The sequence below is a fragment of the Neopsephotus bourkii genome, unplaced genomic scaffold (genome assembly GCF_033783945.1).
Source record: "Neopsephotus bourkii isolate Nb327-2 ecotype Australia unplaced genomic scaffold, CSIRO-AGI_Nbou_v1 NB_663, whole genome shotgun sequence".
Lineage (NCBI taxonomy): Eukaryota > Metazoa > Chordata > Aves > Psittaciformes > Psittacidae > Neopsephotus > Neopsephotus bourkii.
The window spans coordinates 1,078,878-1,100,058 of record NW_026901162.1 but is presented as its reverse complement, the minus strand read 5'-3'; positions in this window follow the sequence as shown (position 1 = coordinate 1,100,058).

The following is a 21,181-nucleotide window of genomic DNA, read 5'->3' as shown; positions in this document are numbered from 1 at the left end:
GGACTGAAGCAAGGTGTAAATGACCCATAAGCACCGCGGTGGCAGGTTTCGAGGGCAGAGCTGTTTGGGAGGGAGCTGTGACACATGGCAGGAAGCAGTGTGGGATGTGACAGCCAGAGGACAGCTATGGCCTTGGTGTTCACTCAGGAGATGCCCCAGTAACTTGGGCTGCATCTTATCTGCAGCCAGCAGAGACTGCTTTAGGCATTGCAGTAGTAGTCTGATGACATCTCCATCACATGGCACATGGTGATAATCATTCTAGGACCAATAGGCAGGCTGTTCTAAGATACAGAAGGTCAGAGATTGAAATATGCAGAAAAGTTAGGCACTGATTGTATTTTATTTTCCTGAATGTGTTTTGAGAACATCTCTTTCACCGTATGATAAGGTTATCTTTGTTGCCTGGATAGTTTCCCACACTGACCTTAAACACCCTGCTTTCTGGAGAGTACTGTTTCCTCCATTTTATAACGTAATTCTGTATTTTGCTTTTTGCCTGGCTTTGAGTAAATGAGGTTGGCTGCCAACTCACCCTGCACCTGATGAGCTAGATCCTGAGTGACTGCTTGGGATATTTTAGAATCAGTCACTGAATGACTCAGCTTCCGAGGGGAGTTTATTACATATCTTACTAATAAAAAGCTCAATAATTCTGAAGAAATCTCAGAATATCATGAAGAATCGAAGACTTTCATCATAAGATGATGAGTGTATATCACATATTCAACAATTAAGAGCCTAGATTATTTCTGAATTTTAAGTCCCATAAAATACGTAGATGATCAAGGACGTAGCAGAGTGTAAACCACCCCTCTGGGCTGCAGTTACTCCTCATCCTGACTTCGTTTCTGTTCCCTTTTGCATTTTTGGCTCCATGACAGGCCAGTTTCACGACAGAAGAGCATGAGAGAATGACTCATCTTTGTCCTTCTTCTTCCTCACAAACCCAGCTCCCCTCCAGTCCTTCACAGGCATACTGCCCATAAAAAACAGCCACGTAGAAGCAAAAATTTAAGACTCTCTTTCCCCTGTTCAGCATCTCCTATAGGCTAGTTCAGCCCTCATGGGCTGAGCACTGCCTTCTGGGAGTGCCAGTCAAGAAGCCTGTCTCCCACACAACCCGTATAGGCCACGTGAGACATCTCAAACACACATCTTGCTATTACATGCTCCACAGGGCCAGTTGTCTCCGCACAGCAATATTGTGTCACCCTAAAGTGGGGTGAGCTGCTGTTTGAGGACACTGTTTTCTGGCGCATCCCTCCATCGCTGCAGTCTCACTGGGCAGGTTGTCATCGCTTCACACCTGAGCAGAGGGGCCTGAAAGCTGCCTGAAACCCATCTAAGTCTTGATGCACGTGCACAGCCCAACAGACTCATGCGACCTCATCAGCTCATGAGACATTGATGCATTTGCACATCAGCTCCAGTAGCTCAGCAGCGCCATGGCCATAAGGGACCATGGCCATGGCAGACATAGTAATACCCAGCACCAGGGAGTATCATCAGTATCCTAGACAACCCAGATGAAGGAGCCTGCATACTTTTCCAGGTACTCAGTCCATGTTTTGTTGTCTTCAGGCACTAACTTCCAGCAGCAGAGTTTCACTTTTTTTGTGCCAATAGATTTTTGGTAAAAATGGATCTGTCAAACAAATAAAAGGGATTATCTCCATTGAAGATTTTAGAGCTGCATGTCTTCAACATGGCAGCTTAGCCTACTAACACATATCTATCTCCAGAGACTAAAATTGCCTACATTCATTCCCTGTGCAATCCAGGAAAAAAAAAAACAAACCAGCATCCAATGCTAGTAGCTCATCTGTTGTCAGCCATAAGGCTGTATAGATGGGAAGATGAAAGTGACAGCTGCATGAAGGAGAAGGAAGAACCAGGGGCAATTTTAAGAAGGGTTATTCAGAAACAAAAAGCACAGAAGGTTTTCAAGCTGTTTCTTTTGCATCATTAGTAATGACATCTTTTTTAATTGCCTGTGGTCCTTTCTTAATTGTTTGATGTTCTTCATTAAGATATTGTTGAGGGCAGAAGAACATTAATATATAGCTGGACAGAAAAAAAGACATCTAATGTTTTATGTAAAATAAACTGTTCCTTTCTGAGTCTGAAGTACTAAACCTGAAAATGTCTTTGCCAGCCCCTCCAAAGGTGGCTGGGGGCCTTGGGAAGAACTGATTGTCTCCAAAAGCCGTGGAGCCAATGGCAGATGGGAGCATTAGTGCTCTTCCAGGAGATGAATCGATCCAGTCCTCGACTCTGAAAAGACTGAACCAGAGCAGGACAAAACAGCAAACACTTTCTAAGGCTATCATCTAAAGTCCACTGAAGCCATTGGAAAGAATAATACCTTTTGGGATTAAAACCTAAATAAGACAGCCTCAGGAAGTGTGACTAGAAAGAAAGAATTTTTTTTTCACTTCAACTATCTAAAAGCCTTTCAGATCTAAAATGTGCAAGGCTGTCAGCGTGCCAGGTATGTTCTGTCTTCTCTGCATTGTGTATCTTTCAAAACCTCTCGCTCAAATTCTGCAGCCATTTACTAACTACCATGATGCTGAAGTGACATTCTGCTTGCATTATGCATTTTGAGTAATCACCATCTGCAATTGTGATCTTTATTATTTCTGGTTTGTGTGTTAGACATTACAGGGTTGCAAACTGATGGGATAATGAAAGTGAGTAATTTTCAGGATTTGGCAATGAATCTAGTTATTTCTACTTTAAGATTTGGTCTCCTAAAGACTTCTAATTTGTATATGTTGGCACATGTTCGCAATTCCACAGTTCGCTATGCACACAGCTCTGTGTTTTGATCTGTGTTTACCTCATACTAAATGTCTGCAAATCCTGTGTTATTTTGTTGAACTGTCCTTTCATACAAATACAGGAACCTGAAGTAAAACAAGCTTCTTTTCTTCTTTTCTTTCTGACCCTTTACAATATCCCTGACTCTATGATTCTATGACTCAACAGCTGGATAAAACCCAGCAACAATGTACTAAAATCAGAATGACAAGATGTAAGTGCTTTACATCTTATATCCAATGGCTAACCACTGCTGTAAGATACAACCTGCAAGACTTCCACACAAACTCCAGCTACCACCAAATCCACTTTCCTATCAATGTAATCATTGCTAATACTTAGGAAAAACATTATCACAGACAACAGTGTGCCTCACCGCAATTCCATTCCCTAATCACAGCATCTTGATGCAATTAATAGAATCATAGAATCAGAATAGTTAGGGTTTGAAAGAACCTTAAGATCATGTCGTTCCAAGCTGCCTACCATGGGCAGGGACACCTTCCACTAGACGAGGTTGCTCAAAGCACTGTCCAGCCTGGCCTTGTACACTGCCAGGGATGAGGCAGCCACAACTTCTTTGGGCAACCCGTGCCAGGGCTCCACCACCCTCAGAGTAAAATATTTCTTCCTTCTATCTAACCTACATCTTACCTGTATAACTTTGAAACCAAATTCCCTGTTTTTACTGCAGTCATAGGATCACAGAATCATAGAATAGTTAGGGTTGGAAAGGACCATTCCTTATCCAATGCATTTCTAGTGCTATTTCATGCACTCTCTTTATGTGGGGAGGGTTGTGTACATCCATATACTGCAAGTGTAAGTGCAGTTGCATGTATGCATTTATATGCATGCACTCACAGAAGTGCATTCAGATACAAGCCCTTACAGAGGACCCATCTGTGTGCAGGTGCATTTGTAATATAAATGCATATGTACATACACATGTCCAATAAAAAGCTTGAACTCAAGCATTAAGGCTAAATTCTTTAGGCCAGAATTTAGGGAGCCATGAGAATAAGTGTGGGGCACGAGTTCCTCGCTATTTTCATCTGAGGTTGAGGGGTTTTATTCTCCCTGAAGCACATCCCACCCTGCCACACACTGGAAAGCTGCTGTACTCATTAATACAGTTGCTGCCCTTTACCATAGAGGTTTAAATATGAACTCTGGGTTTCTTTGCAGAAGACAAGAGAATCCCAAGATGTGCTGCCACCCCACATGTGCCTGCGCGCCAAGTCCATGGGCACCCATCTTTGTGGTTGGTTGTCACCAGATGAACTTGCTCACCAGCATAACTAGTGCTTGGGACCAGACTGGAAAGGTCTGAGCAGCCTGACATGGGCTGGCTACGCAACCGAGTGCTTGTCAGTCAAGCTTGCATGGGGTTTTACAGCAAAACGGGAAGACAGCTCACTCCATCTTGATTAAACTACCTCATGTTTTGCTTTCAGAGTCCTCAGTGCAACGAGGACAAGCTGAGCAGAGGCCGACTGGACTGCTGCCGCAGGAAGAAAATAAAGGGAAACACATGATTTAATTCAGTTCTGTCTGGCAAAGATGCTTCTTCCACTTTGTTGTTGTTGCTACAACACCAAGGCTGTAATTCTCTTGAAATACAGAGCATGTCACCAGAGAAGAATTAGCACAATGGTTTTAGCTTTATGTAGCACTCCCAATACTCAGAGACTGAGTCCTTACAAGAGAATAAACAAAATGAAGTAAGCTGTTTGTTCAGCATGTTCCAGCACCCATCCATCTGCCTCCTTTTGTACTCAACAGTCCCTCAGCCACAACTTTTCTTATCCACTACCATCAAAAAGATGACTCATTTTTCACATAATAGATTGGGAGAAAAGTACAGAAGTTTTTGTACATAATAAAGCTTTCTCTTGCCCAGGATCTCCTGCATCAGCTCTTATTTTACTTCTCATTAAAAAGAATGACATGATGAAAATGTACTTTTTCTAGCTCTGGTTAGCTGCAGCAGGACTCACTGTCTATGCCACAATTAGCTCTGATCGACTCTTCACAGAACCAGGCAAATGAAGCTTTGGTGTAGTTAACTTTAGGACAGGGAATTCATCAAATTCCCAGGCCACAAGGCAACTGTTAGAACAGTTTATACAATTAGTGAGTTTGGTGAATGGGGGAAAGTGTCCTCCCCTCTGCCCAGACATTTTATAAGTTCAGCTAGCACACTTTCATGGCTGCAAAACCTAAGTCACTCCAAAGTGAGACTTCAGCACTGGCCAAAATGTCTGCCCACGTGGCTCTATCAGGTTTTGAATCCATGTTGCATCACCATTAAAATCATCTCCCCTAGTAGATGAAGTGGTTCCCGTGAGGAAGGCCTACCCTGATGGTGGCATACTAAGCATCCCTTTTCCACAGCATCATGTTATACTCTGCTAGCAATGAGGATGATGCTGTATTCCCATGCTAAGGCTGTGTTTGCCTAGCACATTTCCCCCTGCTCTTGCTTTCCACATGCTAGACTGGTTTTAACAATGCCTAGCCTGGCTGATAGACAAGAGGCAAAACACACAGCAGGCAGCCAGCAGATTTCCAATTCAGATGAAATCTCACAGCTTTCTTCACACAGATCTCTCATTTTCCCACAATTTGACCCTCATACATCACACAAGCATTGCCGTTGCAGGAATCTCACATGTGTTAGACCAATTTCCCTACAATGAGAACATCACTTGCCAAGCAGATGGAGGAGTGGTCTAGGTCCCCTCTTAAGTCTGCTGGGACCACTAACCCACATGTGCAGCATGTGTGGCACCGTGCTAGGGTGAGGAAGGCTCTTAGCAGTGTAAACCATGTCTCTGAACAGCAAACTGATCTTTTGCATTTCTGAGTGCTGAGCAGCGTAATTTTTCTTAGTTGCTGCAATCACTAGTACCCATGCACAGATGAGGAGTGTGACTGAGGCTCATAACATCTGTTTGAGATGCTCAAACTTTGCCAGGTTATTTTGTGATGCTGTGAAGTTATTCTAGAAAGTCACAGGCTTATGTAAAGAGGAAACGAGATAAAGTTAATATGCTTTAAAATCATGGCAGCTATTTATCTTTTGGATCTTAACATTACTTGATAGGACTAAGTGATGCAGTCTCTAAAAAACATCACTCTGAGGAAAGCTCTAAAAAACAACACCTTAAATACATCTTTTGCACTTCATTTGCTCTGTTCTACACTTTCATTTCCTAGGCATGTCTTAAGTGTGTTCAGTAAGATAATAAGTATAATTCCTATGAGCTAGCTAGATTACTTCTAACAAATTTGTATCATCATATTATATTGTATTAGAATCATTATGTTATAATTCAAACCTTTCATTTCACCACTAATCAAAGGCAATCTACCTGTCATGGTTTAAGTCCAGCCAGCAAGTACCACGCAGCCACTCGCTCACTCCCCCCAGTGAGAGGGGGACGAGAAATGGGGAAAGGTAAAACCTGTGGATTGAGGTAAGAACAGTTTAATAACTAAAATATAGTTAATAATAGTAATAATAATAATAGTAATAGTAATATTAACAACAATAATAGCAGTAGTAGTACTAGTAACTAGTACATGTCATTGTAATCATAATGAAAAGGGAGATAGCAACAAGAGAGAGGGAAATCAAACCCAAGACAGACAAATAATGCACAATACAATTGCTCACCACCCACTGACCAATGACCAGCTCATCCCCGAGCAGTAATCACCCTCAAGCACTGGTCATCCCTCCTAGCCCACTCCCCAGTGCTTTATATAATGAGCATGAGATTCTATGGTATGGAAAAACTCTGGTTAGTTCACACCATGTGTCCTGTCTCTGCTCCCTCCCAGCTTCTTGTGCCCCTCCTCAATGGCAGAGCATGAGAAACTGAAAGGTCCTTGGTCAGGGTAAGTGCTACTTAGCAACAACTAAAACATCAGTGTGTTTATCAGCATTATTCCCAGACCAAAGCACTGTACCAGCTGCTAGGATAAAAATTAACTCTATCTCAGCTGAAACCAGGATGCTAGCAAAAAACCCAGATATTCTAATTTATTAATAGTATCATGTCTTACTTTTCTAATAATCAAGCCTGTTCACTACAACCTCTGTAGGTAATAGGGTAGTTTCTACATATCAGCATAGCAGCACCATTCCCTTCTGTCAAACAAACTTCCTAGGTTTATGTATCCTCTGCTTGCATATCCACAAAGCTAAAGTACTTCAGTAGGATCAGCAGCATTCTGTATCCTCCAGATACATCCCTAGAAAATTCTGCTTCCCTTTGACTGGCAATCCTGAAAACACCTGCTAGTGTAGGCAAATTGGATGTGGGAACTGCATGCTCCCACTTTAGGGATGTGTTCTGCTTTTCATTTTTCATCTCTCTAATGCACAGATCCATAACTTGTACTGCTGAAACATATTACAACTGGAATTGCTGAAGTGCTAAAATAAACCAAAAACTGAAGGCACAGTTTTACTATGTCAAGAGTTTACAAAGGGAACAGAGGCTCTTCTCTGTTTGATATGGCAAATTGCAGTAAAGCAAACACAGTATTTTAAAATGAAAGCTTCCTCTGCTTTAGCATAAGAAACTTAGCCACAGCTAAGGTCAAATTATATTTGACTGTTTCTTGAGATAAAATACACAAAGTCTGCAGACCATAGCTATAGAAACAGAAGTATTTTGCTTCCCTTTATGCAACTGTTTAATGGAAGAAAAAAGACTGAGCTAGTGATGAAGAGCTGGCCATTGTGTATCAACACACTGTTGGGTGACGATCAGGCAATGCTTGTGTTCACCAGAAACATGAAAGACTATAGCTAGAAAGCAGTGGCTACCTTGGTAATACACAATGGTAGCCTTACTTAAAAGAGTTATAAGCTCTACAATAAGAATTAGAGCTGCATCTCAGCCACTGTGTGTGTGCCTGGGAAAAAGCTCCTTCTTGTATCAGAAAACTAAAAGAAAAAGGAAAGAAGAAAACTTTACCCTGAAGGCCAGGCTTGGGGAGATCAAACCTATGGATGGACACAAACATTCTTCACATCATTGCAAGAGAAAATCAGACGCCAAGAAAGGCCACACAGAATCAGTCAAAATGCTCACTTTACCTGGCACCCTGCCTATGACAGGGACAAATCAAGGATGCCTGTGGAGCAGTTCAATAAAAAGTCAAGTATGTAGTGATGCTTCCCCAGAACAGTCTTTCAGCTGTCAACAATTCTTGCTTCAGGATTTGCCGCAGAACTGCCTGGAGATTTAATAACCCTTCATGAGGTTTTCTTCAATGAATTTGACCGTGTCAACCCTTGACAATCACAACATCTTGCACAGAAGAGTTCTTTTGCCAAAGTACATATCATGGAAAGTATGTGCTGCAGAATTATACCATGTATATTATACACATGTACATACATACATTAGAACTACCTCCATGAAAATCACACCCTTTCATCTTTTTTGAACCTTCTGATTACTACATTTCTTTGAGACTCCATACTACTTCTACTGAAAAGGGCAAGGAAAAAAATGTTCCTTCCTACGTACAAAGAAAAAGGTGGCTGGTTCAAAATGAGGATATACCTAGAGAAGTATCCAGTCTCCAGCTGGGTTGACAGAGAAACATGGGAACGGCAAATTTACATGCTAATTCCCCTTAGTACCTTACAAGTATTTTTAGCTACAGAATTTTGTTTGCTTATTCTGAATATGGCTCTCGCTGACGTCATTTGTTGGCTCCTTGAGCCTGTACAGAAAAGCACGGTGCATTTGGAAGACAACATACAGCTTTCCAGCATTAACGTGGATGAAAGGTTTCCTTTTATTACCAAACTCTATGTGAGTACAATCAATGTGTATTCAACCTTCCCAGGCCACATACAGTTTTGTAGACCTTTGCCACATCCTCCTGTCATCTCTGGCAAGCTGAAGGGTCCCAGCCTACACACCCATCCAGTGTATGGAAGCCGGGTTGTGAGCATTGGTCACTTTTAACTGTAAACTTTATCTGAGTTAATACCCACTGAGGGGAGCTCTATGCTGCACAGAATGTTAAAAACAAAGGTGCATTGTAGATTTACACAGTGGCATAGTAACATGGGGGTTTTTGTCTGCTCCTGAACTCAAAGCTGAGGTCTTCATACAATGAGCTCTCAGTTTTGAGAGGCAGCAGTGAGCTCAGAGCCCCCCATCTTATTTATAAAGCTAAAACTGCTGGACAAGGAGGCTTCTGACGTGCATCATTTTGCATCTGTCTCTACTAAATTTCATGTGTCATTTAATTGCTCTGTTATTCATCCTCACATGCTGCTTTTGCAGTTCTGCAGACAACCCTCAGAATAGCAAAGTATTCTGCATATCATCTTCATATTTTATCTCCTCTTTTCTAGATAATAATCTAGATGGCATGATTGGATGATCATTATATGGGAGCAATGAAGCTCCAGCAAAGACCTCTGAGACACACCTGCAGAAACCTCTTTTCACTCTAAAGATCGATCATGTGCTCCTACCTTCTCTCTCCTGATTACTCCCCCAAGGATCTTCCTTTGTATCCAATAGATGCTCAATTGTTTTAAAGGCCCCTTTAGATTTAGATTTTTTAATATTTTTTGATCATCACCAGGTATGATGAATCCAGATCTCCTTTATTTTCACAATTTTTCATTCAGAGGAGTCCAATGCATTTGTGTGACACGATTTCCCTTGAAAATTTTCTTCCTTGCTACAAAAATGGTCTTCCTCAATAGATCTGGTTTATGCATCTATCCACTAATTCTCAATGGTTCTTTAACAGCGTTACTAGTAATTTGCCCAGTAGATAAGCCAGGTTCACAAATTAGTGTCTCAATTTTTTCACATTAACTATCTTTCATTCCTTTGGTACTAAGACAGCTGTAAGTGCAAAGTTATATATTACCATGAGAAACTCAGCAATTTCTACCTGGAGCTCCTTTGGTGCACTTTGGATAAAAACCATCAAGTAATAGGGGCTCATTAATGCTAATTCTGCCTGACTGTTCCAAGACCCTTTCAGTTAAAACTGAGATATGTTCATGATAAAACCTCTAAGAAGTGCTATCCAGCCTCTTCCTCAGTAGACAGATCCAAAAGGTACAAATACATTCATTTTTTCTGTCTGTGGCTTTTTCTTTCCTACATCTTTCACGCTTTATTTTTGCACGTAATTGCAGCTTACATACAGATTCATAGAATCATAGAATAGTTTGGGTTGGAAAGGACCTTAAGATCATCAAGTTCCAACCCCCCTGCCATGGGCAGGGACACCTCGCTCTAAACCATATCACCCAAGGCTTCGTCCATCCTGGCCTTGAACACTGCCAGGGATGGAGCATTCACAACCTCCCTGGGCAACCTATAAAATCACAGAATCATAGAATGGTTTAGGCTGGAAATGACCTTAAAGATCATCTAGTTCTAACGACCCTGCCAGGGGCAGAGACACCTCCCACTAGACCTGGTTGCTCAAGGCCCTATCCAACCTGGCTTTGAACACTGCCAGGGACAGAGCATTAACAGCTTTCCTTGGGTGGCCTGTTCAGTGCCTCACAACAAGAAAAGATACCTTTTCATTCACCCTATTTGGGCATGATTTCATTTGTTCAAAGGAACCCTTCTTGTTTTTCATAGCATTCCTTTCAATGATGTTTCTCTATGCTGCCTTCCTTCTGTGGTTTCTCAAACATTTTTAAATTAGAAGAAGGCATTTGCTGTGTTCCTCCACTATGGTACCCTTCACTGGTTCCAAAGTTGCGTGCAGAGATTCAATGCCTTTGTAAACACATTCTTAACAAACACCCTCATTTTTGTAAGTTCCCCTTTGTGAAATTTAACAGCTATAAGGGGGTTTTACTTATTTCTTTGGGCTTTCTTGCTTCTTTTGGTCCTGAAAATGTAAATTCAAGTCATGGTAACATGACATGTAAATTCATGGTCACAGCTACAAAATGGCTCTTCTACAGTAACAATCACTATATGCTAATGTTGTTCCTTCATGAAGTCCTGGGCAATCTACTTCAGTTGACCCTGCCTCAAGCAGGACTGGACTAGACAATATCCAAAGGTGCTTGCCAGCTACAACTATTCTGTGATTTTGTAATGTAATAGTATCTAATAACAATAATATACCAGAAAAGAATGTAATTAGTATAATCACAATCATAATACGATCAAATAATATTGCATTCTTTACTTTTCCTTCATAAACCCAGATTTCCTTTGTGAACAATTTGTTAACATGATTAATGTTTTCTGTAACATACAACAGAGATCTTCTATCAGCACAGGTCTCCTTGCTAAAATACTTCATGTCCTGTATCATTGTGAGTTCCATCAGGCTTCTGATATTATACTGATACCCTCATTAAAATTTTCCACTCTAGCCTCTCTGTCCCATTTTCCAGACTTCAGCTGTTCTTTCTATTCCTGTTTCCCATGTGAATATTGCAATATTCTCTCCTGCTCAGTTACAGAGAATTTCCATTGTTTTTTCTCTACTCAGTGATACATCTCAAACCATGTGCAATTCTGTCTAAACACTGATCTATGACTTTCTTAAGTGCCAAAAGCATGATTATCTTGCACTTTAAATTAAGTTAATCTGTCTGGTATGTGCTCCCTTTATTCTGGAATTTTCCTGTGGTCCCAAGGAATTTGTATGACTCCTCTTTGTAGCATTTTCTCACACAAGTATCAGAGTAACATCTATCCCTCTTTCCCGTATTACGCAGGATGCCAGGAGCATTTTGGACAACACAACCAGAGAGATCCTGATACTCAGCTTCCTCCTGAACACAGGTCACAGGTACCAACACCTCTCCAGTATTTCCTAGAAGTTTATTCAGATACATTTTGAGGTTCATTTGGCAAGCAAGTCACTGCTATAAGCTCATCTATTTATATGGATTATGGTGAAACTGATCACTGCTACAGCTTTTCCTCCCTACAGCAGGTATCTCTGCCTCCAGAGGGCTAAGCTTATAGAAGCAGCCTAATTCTGAGATACATGACTTGGGGGAGGGAAGGGGGAAAGGCAGCTACTTCCTTCTGATTAGGAAGGGAAGTACAACAATACCAGGACACTCCTGGAAAAAGATTCAATTTCTCATGGTTTTCACCTTAAGGTAGAAATATTTCAGTATTTACTCCTGAAGGATTTATTTAAAGACTTAATAAAGATCTTAACTCCTTAATTTAAAGACATTAATTTACATTGCTTAGACCTGAAAGATGTATGTCTGATGTAGGAGAATCTGTTTTTATAGGAGCATTAGTAGGCCACACCTGGTCCATGCTAAAAATGAAATTCCTTCCTAAGCAAGGTTAAAACTGCATGGAAAAAAAAAGGAAGATACCCATGAGGAAATTTTAAGACAGAAGATTTTGAGGGAATGATGATCAGTTGAGACATATTTAGTGTTTGTCAGACTGTAACCGAAAGGGCCCAGAAGGTAGGCAGAGATCTCTTCTACTGGCATTGTTAATCAACAGACAAAGACAGGCTGAGCAGCAAAGCAACACAGATCAACACTAAAACCTGAACTGACAGAGATGAAGAATTCTCTTGTAGGAATTATGGTTTATTCATAGCAATGATCCTTACTTACGTTTGGAAAAGTATTAATAAAATGCAGAGAGTAATAGAAATAGATGGACTGCTATTAACACAGTTATGAAAGAATACTGAGACTTCAGATGCTTGTTTGTTTTCCAGGTCCTAGGCTGATAAAGCTGGGCTTGGCAAAACCTTGGATACTACCATTCAAACTAGCCCTGGGAGGCGATGAGACCTTTGGTGCCCAGGTTAAGTAATAAGGGGGAAGAATCAAGAATGAGGTCCTTAGAAGTTTTGAGTCTCCAATTGCTGCACAGATAAAATTCAGTAACCAGGAAGACAAGAGCCAAGGCATGCAAATTATTGGTGGTGATGTCTTAAATCAAGAAACAAAGTAAAGAATGGTTTTGGTAACAGGTCATCCAGCTGTTAACAGGTCATCAGTCTGCAAAAAGAAAGTAGTATCCAGGCACAGACTAACAGAGAAGGATTGCTGTGGTGCAGCAGGAAGAAGGAGGTACTGACAAAATGTGATGCCCAGCAGAGACAGGCACAAAGACAGAGTCATTGGAAAAGTAAGGACATGGTCCCCGCATGTTGACTTTACCACCATGCACTGGACATGGTGCTGGCTTCTGGCTGCCAGAGTTGCTCATGGAAACTGGACAGGACTGGGAGAATCTAGCGAGCAAAAAAATACTGTCAGTGTCTGAGACAGGAGAAGACTGGCAACAGGGTCAGCAGCATGCTGTGCCCCTGAAAGCCATCCCTCAGATCTTTTCAAATAAAGGAAGAGGAGGCTCTGGCAGCAACTACCAATGGCTCTGTGTATTTAAGATTTGAAATGAGCAGTAAACAGTAGTAGTATTTACAGTAGAAAAAAATGTAAACCTTAGATGTTATTTACTGGAAAAATCCCCATTGGAAGTCTGACAGATAGAGATCCCTGGGAATACCAATAGTCTATGAAACAGCTATTTTAAGAAGCAGAGGCTACAATTATAAGACTGAAATAACACATGCCCAGAGATGTTCTCAGACACCAGAAATGTTCCCAGATGGTCTGCAATGTTACATGGTTAAAACAATCTGGTACTGGGAGTGCCAACATGTGTTCTCCCAATTTCCATGCGTGATTTGGAAGCTATCAGGGTCATTGCAAAAGGTCATTTGGAAAAGAGAGAGGGTTAGAAAGATTAAAAGGGTCAAACTTTTCTGCAATATGGGCCTGAGCCGTTCAGTTCAATATGAGAGAATGGTTCAGCATACTTATTGCTCGTATAGCTGTAGCCATAGGAATTGCAGTCAATCCAGGAAATGAGCTAAAGAATGGGAATAACTAAAAACTATTAGAGCAGACTCATCTTATTTGGTAATTCAAAGATTCAGGACAAGAGCTGAAGCACAAACTGGTTGGTAAACAGCAGATTCCTGAGTAAATAGAAAATGAATTTATGAGAAAAGAGACGAATATGAATCAAGGAAAGGGCTTCTTGACCACAAAATAAATTTTCCCTTCCCAAAGAAGAGAAAAGATACTGAAAACTGTACTAACAATTGCTTACTAAGCAAAGGCACCCACACTAATTGTAAGGAACCAAGTATTTCTAATTTTGATACAAATATTTCACCCAAGCGAGTAGATAACAAAGAGACTCTACAAAACCACTGCCACTTGGCAGCGTACACATTCTGATTTAGAAGCAACAGGGGTTGAAGCATTTCCCATGAAAGGCAAAACTATGTGGAGATGTCCAGGAAAAAGAGACTCTGCCAAACGGGCTGCTTTTGTGGGAGACATTACTTACTTGTACCTCAAATTGTACCCTGCAGAGAAGGACTTGAGGGTGAAGGACTTGGGGGTGTTGGTCAATGAGAAACTTAATATGAGCCAGCTTCAGTGTGCGCTTGCAGCCCAGAAAGCCAACCGTATCCTGGGTTGCAACAAAAGCAGCGTGACCAGCAGGTCGAAGGACATGATCCTGCCCCTCTACTCTGCTCTCGTGAGACCTCACTTGGAGTATTGTGTGCAGTTCTGGTGTCCTCAACATAAAAAGGACATGGAACTGTTGGAACAAGTCCAGAGGAGGGCCACGAGCGTGATCAGGGGACTGGAGCACCTCCCATATGAAGACAGTCTCAGAAAGTTGGGGCTGTTCAGCCTGGAGAAGAGAAGGCTGCGTGGAGACCTCATAGCAGCCTTCCAGTATCTGAAGAGGGCCTATAGGGATGCTGGGGAGGGACTCTTCATTAGTGACTGTAGTGATAGGACAAGGGGTAATGGCTCAAACTTAAACAGGGGAAGTTTAAATTGGATATAAGGAAGAAGTTCTTTACTGTGAGGGTGGTGAGGCACTGGAATGAGTTGCCCAGGGAAGTTGTGAACGCTCCACCCCTGGTGGTGTTCAAGGCCAGGTTGGACAGAGCCTTGACTGACATGATCTACAGGGGGGTTGGAACCTGATGATCTTGAGGTCCTTTCCAACCCTGACTATTCTATGATTCTAAATTAGTGGTGATGAATAAGTTAGCCAGTCAGTCCCTATTATCTTTTACCCTCACTGCAACAAACATGCTGAGAACACCATCTGGGCTATGATCTTGTTTAAATCCATTGCAGCACAGAAAACAACACTATCAGACTACCAATAGACAATGTTACAGCTGGTATAAAGGGTGCCTGTTTACACTTCTTTTCTGGTGATGCACAAACACTTGTCTGTTGACATAGGTTTTTCCTTGGAGTCTAGTTAAACAGTAAGTTCCCAGAGGAAAGTGATGGTTAGTCTTACAATACATTGATCTTTGGCTCTCCAGTCTGAGAGACCAAGAATTTTATTTATGCAACCTTCATTTTGACTCCAGAACAAGGCTTGAACTTATATTTCTGTGCCTCATCTTTGTGACTGCACTTCTGTCAGCTGATGGAGTGATATTTCCTTAATTGGGGTATGTGCACAAACCCAAGTTCACAAGTTGCAAATGGCTTTCTTACAGAAATTATTGTAAAACTCCCAAAAGAAGCTGAAGGACCAGGCTGACTTGTTTTAGAGTGCATCTGACTGTGAAGAACTGGCTATCTGCGCTAAACCAAATCTTTATCTACTGAAGTTCACCTGGATGTTTTTTGTTTGAAGGCTGGTTGTCCTTAGCAACTTATTAGCAGAAGCAACAAAGGCCTTCAGGAAACAGCTTAATGACTTTGATCTAAGCAATCAGAAAGCTAAACTAATGTGTGCATGGCCAAATAGGAGAAGTTCTCTTTTTAAGGCAAAATGACTTACCTACACAGTAACAGAACTTCTTTGAAGTGAATCAATATGCATTTATTTCTGGTACACATGAACATCATGGCCTCACCAAGGAGAAAATCATGAAAGTGAATAAAAGGTAAGGTTATTAATTTTGAAATAAGTTTGGCCTGTTGTCTCATTATAGAATCATAGAATTGTTTGGGTTGGAAAAGACCTTTAAGGTGTTAGTTAAGACAAACAGATGATGATTCTGAGATGCAGTATTTTCTTTTTAAATGTATGTTTCTGGTTACTAATGATGGGTAAATTATATGGCACCTTAAATAGTCCCTCCAGTACTGTTCTATTGAAAGTAATTGCTATACTACATCCATCACGTCCGCTCCCAAGCCACCACAGCGAGACTTGAGGACAATGTCACAAAGGTTTATTACATGTTTGCTCTCTCTCCTTGCCAGGTGCTAATGAAGAGTGATGGGCTTTGCTAGTTTTATTGTAGGTAAGAGATTATATGTCAAGGATGATCTGAGAGGTGACAAGTCCCTGACTGTCAGAAGGTAAAGAGGCTTCAAGCCAGTGCTTTCTACTAGTGTCAGAAAGGAGCCCAAGAGTGTTGCAGCCCCTTGAACTGAATATTCCAGCAGAGCTGGAATGCTCCAAAGAAACTAGAGTGTGAAAGTTCAGTTTTAAAGGACAAAAAATACCTATGGTGGACTTCTTAATACAGTGCTTCTTGCATTTGAGATCTCCAATTCAATAATATCTCCCTGTAGACAGAGGAAAAAAAAATCTGAAAAACAAGTCTCCATGCTGATTTGAGCAAAAAACTGGAAGCGGGGTTAGGATTTCAGGAGGTGCATTTCAGTGTATCTGCACTTTTATGGACCAGCAAAATTAACATATGCAGACTCCATTAAGAAGTACTTCAACACCCTCTACAGGAACCAGAACTTAAGAAGAAAATAATTTACAACTGCAGTTAATTCTGATGAATTGAGCAGACTGACTAAAACCATTTTGAATTACTCGGAACTCTCATTTTTCTGCCCTGGTCAATAAGTGTGTTACATCCTAACCGCTATTCCATGTTTTGGTTTTATCTCGGGAAAGATACTGACCTGAAGAATACAAACTTTTCACACCTTTCCACTTGTCATTGCATAGTTCTTTCTCAGCTTTAAGAGTGGATTGTTACCATCGTGCAGTTTCTGGGGAAACTTCTAATGTTGGTGTTTGAAAGTAAATTTAGTCCAAGCTGTCCATGCTATACCTAAAAGTGAAATTTGCCTCTTTGTCCAGCATCTATAACACCATTGTCAAAAAGTAGGTACAGATTCTGAGTAAAATTCTAATCCTTAACTTATTTTGGAAGGGCTGGGAAGGGCTTACTCCATACTCGTTAACTCGTATAATGCCTCAGCACATGAGATCACTGTTTTCATCGAGGTGGCTTCCTCCTATCACAGAAGAAGATGGAACAGTGCAGAGCTCACAGCCAAATGACCAGCACACTGAGGACTTCTTCTAGCACAGAGAAAAGGCCTGAATGCCTTCTGCTTTCTTCCACAGAAGAGGCTTACGAGCTTCAGCCCAGAGCAGCACAACTTGGAAACACCCACAGACACCAGGGACCACTCACCTGGGCTATGGGAGAGAGGGAATGACTGTTCTCTGGGTAAATCCCATTTTGGGTGTGAGGAAGGAACAGCACAGGATTTGGAAACACTAATGCAATGAGTCAGGACACAAGGCGCACATAGTCAGTCAACAGAGATCTTATTTCTGCTTCTGGTGCCAGGCTTAACACCTCTGCACTTGTTATTCAGAGACACTGCGGGCAAAGCCAGGGCCCTTACAGGCATCCTCAGACACCAAGTGCACAAGGGAAGCTTGCCCAGGGCAGCTCAGAAGGGGACAGATAATATCAAGAGAAGCTTTGATGGCCCCACAGATCTCACTGTGCCCTTGGCCTGTGGCACAGTGAGGCTTCTGAAAGAGAGATAAACGCTTCCCCACATACCCATGTAGTGGGGCATGTGTAAGTCAGACACATGTACAACCAACTCACAGTCCAGTGGAAATCACTAGGGCAAAATCAGGGTTTCTTGTTAAGACTGCTCATTTTCTATCTCCATGTGTCCTCTAAATCTGACCATGTGCTGCAACGCACAGTGCCCCAAAGGCCCATCTATCTGGGCTGTCTATGCCAAGACTTAGGGAGGGTGATGACAAACATTCAAGCCAGGACAGGCTGTGGCTGGGAACATTAGCTACTCAAGCACAAAACGTCTGCAGGCACAACCTGTTGTGAGGTAAATTTAAGTCCCTTGGCACTAAAGCAGCACTGAGGCAGGAGATGCCCTGGCAGTGCAGTGTAGGGTCTGAGCAAGGCCAGATGTGTCAGATGTGTCCTACCCAGGAAAGCCTGTCCTTGCCAACAGCAGCAGGGAGCTCAGCCATCCCTGTGTGCAGCAGCACTGGGACAGCAAGGATGGCAAAGGGTTTGGTCTGGGGTACTGTCAGCAGCATGGTACTAGTGTAAATATAGCCAGAGTGCCTGGATACGCAGCCACAAAGCCCACAGGCTTAAATGCCCCAGATAAAACTGGCCAATTATTAGCCACAAACCTCTTCCCCTCCTTGTAGCTGGCTTAAATAGCTTTTCTTAACAGATTTCATGTAATGCAAGCCACGGATTGGCAAAGCCTCTATTAGACAGACCTGTTTGTAGTAAAGCTTCAGTTCATCTTTGAAAAGGTCAGGCTTCTCCCTTGTGCGTTTGGAAGAAGGAGCAATCGTGTTATAAAAACACCAAAAATACCTAAAAACTGACTTGAAATTACTTCTCCAGGAGGTGTCAATCTGCTTACAAAGTGAATTTGGCTTGTGTGAATAGAGAGAGCATAATTTCAGGCATGCTCCTTCTTGCACTATCTCTTAATGAGTACTTTGGATGCCCATCTGTCATATAATTTTGCCATTTGCTATTTGATTAAGGGGTTTTTAACCTTTCCAGTAATCTACTGAATTCTGTGTGAGCATTCTTTGATCTCCATTTATATGTACAGAGTTTGCCAAAGTCCCTGCTGGTTCCTGGTAAAGGCAGAAAGCAAGTTCATACCTGCAGAGTGGTTCATATGACACTTTGCAGTCATCTGGATTAAAACAGTACCTATTGTTTACTGAAGTTGCTTCAGGAATAAAATCCTTAATGAAAGTGTTTTCAGTCTGAACTCAAAACTTGCTTTTATATACACATGTATTCTCTACATGTATTATGTATGTCAAAAGAGAGACCAGGGACTCTTGTTATGCCATATAATTTAAGCATGTGGGCTATTTTCAGGGACACCACAATGTCACTGCAGGATGGCAGAAGACTGTATTTTCTCCGTTGCACAAAGGATGTTCAGAGGTGCACATGCAGTTTTATTTGCAGGGTCTGTAGCTCATGGCTTATATTGGATCTAATGCTGAAAGTTACTTTTGGAAGAAACAAAACAAAACAAAAATCCCAGACAGAGACAGATGAGGTGAAGTGAAAACTCTCCAATAACCAGCCAGGAAACACAGTGATGGGGACCCAGGTGAGCATCCCTCTCAGGGTCTTCTATCCAGTGCAGTGGGTGGCAGCAATGGTGACTGTATTATTTCCCTACAGGTATATGCACTTTGTTGGGACTCACTTGAACACCCTACTACTTGTTCCTGTTCATGAGGCTCTTAATGCTGATGGGAATCTGCCCATTAGGTGAAAGCATTGCATGTATTTTATTGGATAATATTTATTGGGTATTTAAATTACTTCTATTTACTTCATTACAAGCTATATTTTAGCTTTCTCAAATGCAAACAAAAACCTAGAAAATGAGAGGCAAGAAAGAGGGGAAATGCAGTGTCAGTGTCTTGGCAGTGGTAGCAGTTTTCTTTGAAAACCCATCATAACAATATCTGGGTTTGCAGGTACGAAGCCATGAAGAGAGCATGAAAAATGACCAACATGAGGAGCAAGAGGCTAACAGGGGAAAACCACTGCTTTAGAAGCTCTGAAATACACTGCCACAGTAGCTTTAGCGAGATGTTGCAGAGCTGTGAGTAAAAGGCAGGCTGCAGGGCTGCAAATAGCAGCGCCTCAGCATTACCAAGAGCATGCTATTGAGGCACTGCAGGTGCAAAGCAACACCCATCTCAGAATCTGGGCAGAAATGTGTCAGGTCCAGGGCACTACAGCAATGCCACTTCCTCCCTGCACCACCCAGGCAACTGCTTGCTGCTGAAACAAATCTCAGCATCAGAACAGCAAGTCACAGACAGATGTTTTCAGTTCAAGGTTGCCGATGGGGAATTAGATTCTGAAGGAAATCAAAATGATAAAAACTGTGATTAACCTTCAGGTATGCTCCAAAATCCTCCTTCTTTCAGCATTCCCACTTGAAAGGCCAGAAAATCCCATTTCTACCGAGGTGTTTTGAATGACACATGCTGTACAAAACCTTGTGGCAGATACGGATTTTAAATAGCAGAGCAATATAATAAAAAATGTTAGCCAGGGTGGGTAGACCAATCAAAAAGTTGGTCTAGACTTCACAAAGCAACATCAGCCTAGTAATAAAGAAGTTAGTTAAAAAAATAGCTCAACTAACAGCTCCTTCTCTTGGAGTTTTGCATGATACATCTGAAAGCAAGAGCCATCAACTCTTCCTGAAATAGCTGGAGTGTGAGAAAATTCATTTCTTTGTAACCAGAGACATCCGTCCTGCAGCAGTAATTGACATTAGGTGGTGAACTCTTTAAAACTGCATTGGTATATAAAAGACAAACTGAACTGCACCAGCTACATGTGAAAATCTTTTTTACCACAAAATCTTTTTTGTAGGGAGCTGATCAAGCAACATCGCTGATTTCTTCCTTACACATGAACTGGGATGCCCCAGTACACACTGGCTCCATTCTGCTCTTAGAGAGTGTCTGTTACCAAAGGCCTGCTCTCCCGAGGGCCCAGAAAAGCAGAAAAATTAGAGTAATATTATTAATCTTCTTTCATATTTCATGTAAACTGGCATGTTCCATATAACAATAATAAAGCATAAAACAGGTGTAAAAGAAATACTAAAATTTAACATCTGTAGAAAGCAGCCGTACCATAAAGTCAAGACTGTATGAAAAATAATAGCAGCTTGCAAGAGCTAGCAGAAAGGAATGCAAACCTGAGTCTTGACAAATGCCTATTTCAGTGGTTTACACAAGTCATTACATATAATTGTGGAAATAACATCCATGAAGAGGCAGGAGTCATCTCAGTAATGAGACACTGGCGCCATCTAGAAGAGGAATAAAATACACACCATAAAAGTTAAGTGGAGCATAAAAAGCAGCTCAGCCTCGTTTACAAAGCGTAAAAGGGCATTTCTCATGTGCAGGACTTTTATGAATTACAGGGACACCTTCCAGTGAAGAGTGTTCTTCACTTCTCCAAGCCTCGGTGATAATAAAAATACTTTAAAGTGGTTTTGTCCTGTTCT